This window comes from Chelonia mydas, chromosome 24 (genome assembly GCF_015237465.2).
Source record: "Chelonia mydas isolate rCheMyd1 chromosome 24, rCheMyd1.pri.v2, whole genome shotgun sequence".
NCBI lineage: Eukaryota > Metazoa > Chordata > Testudines > Cheloniidae > Chelonia > Chelonia mydas.
This window is the reverse complement of record NC_051264.2, coordinates 10,528,365-10,533,682: the sequence shown is the minus strand read 5'-3', so window position 1 is coordinate 10,533,682 and position 5,318 is coordinate 10,528,365.

Genomic DNA, 5,318 nt, shown 5'->3' with positions numbered 1-5,318 from the left:
TACGGGGAGTATGCCCATCATTATTTAACCTACTTGCTATGAATTTCTTGTGCTCTCTGCCGTCTGTCTGTCTCAGTAGCCAGCTGACCTTGTGCTGACATCCTGCTAGGCTTTGGGTGGGTTTGTATGTGAGTGATAGGGATTGAGGGGGCACAGTTCAGCATGCTGTTGTGTAGAACTGTGCTGTTGCGGGGGTGTGTGTGTTGATTTGAGGTAGCCATCTCATCTCTGCGTCAATATCCCAGCATGTTAAGGTGGGTAAGGGTAAGGTGCAGACTTTTAGCTGAGACATACAGCAAGTGTCCTGGCCAGATGTGGTTGGCAGTGTTCCCCCTACTGATACTCACACCTTCTTGCAACTGTTTGAAATGGGCCACCTTGATTACATTGGCCTCATTACCACTACAAAAGTGATTTTTCCTTCCTTAGTGTTCACCCCTTCTTGTCAACTGTTGAGAATAGCCCACTTCCACCTTAATTTAATTGGCTCATTAGCACTGACCCCCCACTCGGTAAGGCAACTCCCATCTTTTCATGTTCTGTATACTTATACCTGCCGGTGTATTTTCCACTCCATGCATCTGATGAAGTGGGTTTTAGCCCACAAAAGCTTATGCCCAAATAAATTTGTTCGTCTCTAAGGTGCCACAAGGACTCCTCGTTGTTTTTGCTGATACAGACTAACATGGCTACCACTCTGAAACTGTTAACACTGGTGCCCAGTGCTGGCATTCAGCAAACCTTCACTTTTTGGTGCCCTTTCAGTGTCAAGGCCCACATCAGCTATAATATTTCAAGAAAGAGTCCATTTCCAGCCCTTCTCAGTGGGAAGAAAACTTTCCTGAAGCTGATTATGGGGGAAAATTTTTTGCAGATCATGAGTTATGCATGGTCTCAGCTACAGTCAGATTAAGGGCAGCATTTGGGGTCTGCAAAATCTGTGGGTCTCCCCATAATTTAATGCCTCAGCTTCCAAGCAGTATCTGAATCACATTCTACTACAGAGGTGGGCAAACTATGGCCTGCGGGTCACATCCGGCCCGCAGGAGCCTCCTGCCCGGCCCCTGAGCTCCTGGTCTGGGAGGCTACCCCCGGCCCCTCTCCCACTTTCCCCCTTCCCCGCAGCCTCAGGGCGTCATGCCACCGGCACAACACTCTGGGTGGCTGGGCAGCGCAGTTGCAGAGCCATGGCCTGACCTGGTGCTCTGGGCAGCACGGTAAGGGGGCAGGGGAAATTGAATAGAGGGCAGGGGAGTTTGGGGGTGTGGTCAGGGGTGTGGATAGGGGTCGGGGCAGTCAGGAATAAGAGTGGGGGTTGGATGGGGCAGCAGGGGGCAGTCAGGGGTGGGGATTCCAGGGGTGGTCAGGGGACAGGGAGCAGGGCGTGGTGGATGGGGCAGGAGTCCCGGGGGAGCCGTCAGGGGGCGAGAAGTGGGGGGGTCGGATAGGAGGCAGGGGCCAGGCCACGCCTGGCTGTTTGGGGAGGCACAGCCTCCCCTAACTGGCCCTCCATATAGTTTTGGAAACCCGATGTGGCCCTCAGGCCAAAAAGTTTGCCCGCCCCTGCTCTACTACATGGCTTTCCATGAAAATGTTGAACTAGTCTCTGTAGACACGGGAATTACATATCTGATTCCCCACAGGGAATTCCCCTCTTAACTTCATTATGTTTGCCCCTCCCTCAGTGTGGAGTGGACATGCACTCGTCTTTGTAAACTGAGCCGAGATTTTCCAAGCACTTCAACCAAAACCCACTGTTTTAAGTCAAATATAAAACAGGATTATTAACTACAGAAAGATCGATTTTAAGTGATTATAAGTCACAAGTGTAGAGATCAAAGTTGGTTATTTAAGAAATAAAAATAAATTCACAATCTGAGGTCTACAAACTAAGCAGGATTTGAATCAAGCAGTGTCTCACCCAGACAGATGTTACAAACAGGTCATGGATCCTCAGTACACTGGCTGGGACTCTTTCCCGACTCAGAACCACCCTCCTCCACTTCAAAGTCTTTGTCCTCCAGATGTGTTTCCAGGTGTTGAATTGTGGGGGGAGTGACTCCAAGTGATGATGTCACTTCCCCTCTTCTATAGTTTCTTCGCTGTGAGGTGGGTTAGTCCACCCCCAGGGCCTACACGACTCCTCCGAGAAGTCTCAAGGATAGTGGATTCTTTTCTTGATGGGTACTGATGAGTCATTAATCTACCCCATTGTTGTACCTAAAAGGCTGGTTGTGGGTTTTCCCAATCTCACAACTGTGATGGGGCAAGGTCAGATGGCTATAGAAAAGTAGTGGGAGATAGATATATTAGCTCCAGGCTAAACAAATCCCTGGTACCAGGTTAAGTGAAATGGAAGCTGCTCCAGGTCAATTAAGACACCTGGGGCCAATTAAGAACTTTCCAGAAGACAGGGAGAAGGCTAGGTTGATTGGGACACCTGAAGCCAATCAGGGGCTGGCTGAAACTAGTTGAAAGCCTCCCAGTTAGTCAGGTGGGTGTGCATGTCAGGAGCTGTGGGAGGAAGTTGCGCTGTTGGAGAGGCTGAGTAGTACACACCATATCAGGCACAAGGAAGGAGAACCTGAGGTAAGGGTGAAGTGGAGCTTGAGGAAGTGAGGGCTGCTGTGGGGGAAGTAGCCCAGGGAATTGTACATGTCATGTTTCTAAAAGGTCAGCTACCATAGCTGATACTATTAGGGTTCCTGGGCTGGAGCCCGGAGTAGAGGGTGGGCCTGGGCTCCGCCCCCGCACCTTTGCCCCCTGATTAATTACTGAGACTGGGAGACAACAGAGACTGTGCAAGGAAGGATAACTTCTCCTCACCTCCCTCGCTGGCTTATGATGAAAATGGCTCAGTAGACTGTGACCTTGTCTCGAGAGAGAGAAGGGTTACGTGCAGGGTCACAGTGAGCCTCTGAGGCAAGCGAAATCCACCAGGAAACGTGGGACCCACGGAGGCAAGGACAGAGGTTTGTCACAACTGGTGTTAGAAGTGGGGTTTCGTTCCCAGCGTGGCGGAAGAAAGAGATTTTAAAAAAAAAAAGTGCACTGGGGTTTTGGATTTTTGTTTTTTTGTTTTTGTTTGTTTGCTTTGTACCACTGTGGAGGAGGTGGTCAGAGCTCTGGTACAAGCCACAGCAGCCCAGCAGGAGGCCACCCGGGTTCAGGCAATGGCGCAACAGGAGTCTATGCGGCTACAGCAGGAAACCAATCAATTATTGATGAGCCAGGTGACCCAAGATCGTGCCCTCTTGAGAGAGGCGGTGGACCAGCTGAAGATCCTCACCATTCAGGCCCGGGGTCTGACGGGACACGAACCCTGAGGGCCACTGGTTGTCTGCCAAAGATGACGTCAGGAGATGACGTAGAGGCATATCTCCTCTCATGTGAAAGGACAGCTCAGCGTGAGGTGTGGCCCCAGGAGCAGTGGGCCAGCATTCTCGCCCCTTTTTTGTGTGGAGAGGCCCAGAAGGCCTACTTTGACTTGTCTGCCACGGATGCCACTGACTATACCCGGCTGAAGGCAGAGATCCTAGCATGATCAGGGGTAACGGCAGCGGTAAGGGCCCAGAGGTTCCATGAGTGGAAATACCAGGAGAACAAACCCCCAAGGTCCCAGCTATTCGACCTCATACACCTCGCGCGGAAGTGGTTACAGCCCGAGGTGTGCAGGCCAAAGGAGATTTTGTAGACCCTGGTCATAGACCATTACATGAGGGGACTGCCGCCAGATCTCCGCAAATGGGTAGGCCAGAACAATCTGTCCACAGACGATGAGATGATCATACTGGTAGAAAGATGGATGACAGCCAGGGAACTGACCCGACTACCCAAGGAAGGCCCCTTTCGAAGCAAGCACCCGATCCCAACCCTGGAAGGTTGGGCAGCCAAACCCCAGGGGAGTCCTAGGTGGAAGAAGGGGGGGGCCAAAAACCAGCAGGGACCCCAGAAGGAAGGGATTGGCCTGAGTGGGGGGAACCCCGGGACTAAACCCCCTAAACCCCGGGATAGGGGAGTGATTAAAAGCAATTATAGATGTTATGCATGTGGGGAGTGGGGACACATAGCAGCACAGTGTCCCAGCACCGAGGAGCTTATGCAATGTAACTTGGGGGATTGGGAGGTCCCATGCTCCCTTATCCACCTCGCGGAGGTCGCATTAGCCCCACATAATTACACCAGGCCAGTGAGGATAAATGGCGTGGAGACTACAGCGCTTCTGGACTCTGGGAGTGCTATCACCCTCATATCGGGTAAGCTGGTAAAAAGTAGTCAGCTGCTACAAGCCAAAGATGTAGCAGTGATGTGCATGCATGGGGCTGTGAGCCGTTACCTCACCATCCCAGTGGAGACAGAGGTTCAGGGAAACCCCATTGAGGTGACCGTGGGTGTAGTTCCTAAACTCCCATATTCTATAGTCATTGGGAGGGACTATCCAGGGTTTGATAATTTACTCCCCACGGAGAGGCTGGAGGGAAGTGGGGACCCTGAGGACAGCGACTCGTCACCGGGGGAATGTTAACCTCCAATGTTCGCTGAGATTTCTCAGGATCTGTTCTCAGCCCCCTGAAAGACCCGGAAGACAAAAAAAGAGAGGAAGGCCGCAAAGGCCTTGGGAACCCGGATCCTGACCCAGTGCCAGAAGACCTCCCTAGTAGGCAGATGGACACGAGCAGCCAACAGAGAAACTTCCACCGCAAAAGGTGAGCCAGAGGCTACCCCAGTCATGATGGCGGCGAGCTGTTGGAAGAAGCAAAAGCCGGCCCCTGGGAGCTTGGGCAGGTTAGTCCTGGGAGAGAGACTTTTGGGCGGGACCAGGCAGATGACCCCCGGTATGATAACGCCAGGAAAGAGGTGGCCGAGATCGATGGGATACCCGTGGATGGGAAGGTCCGGCGTCCCGGACCTTACTTTATAGTGAAGAAAGATCTCCTGTACCGTGTGGTGCAAATGCAGGAGCAAGAGATACAACAACTTCTGGTGCCACGAAAACATCAAAAAGCCATATTGAGTCTCGCCCACAGTCACCTGTTTGGAGGACACCTAGGGGTAGAGAAAACCCAGGCACAGATCCTGCGGAGGTTCTTCTGGCCAGGAGTACATGAAGATGTCCGGCGATACTGCACCTCTTGTCCAGAATGTCAGTTACATAGCCCTCATCCACACTTGCAGGCTCCTTTGATACCTCTTCCAATAATAGAGGTTCCTTTCGAACGGATAGCCATGGATCTGGTAGGGCCCTTAGAGAAGACAGCTCAGGGCCACCAACATGTGCTTGTTGTACTGGACTATGCAACCTGGTACCCGGAAGCTGT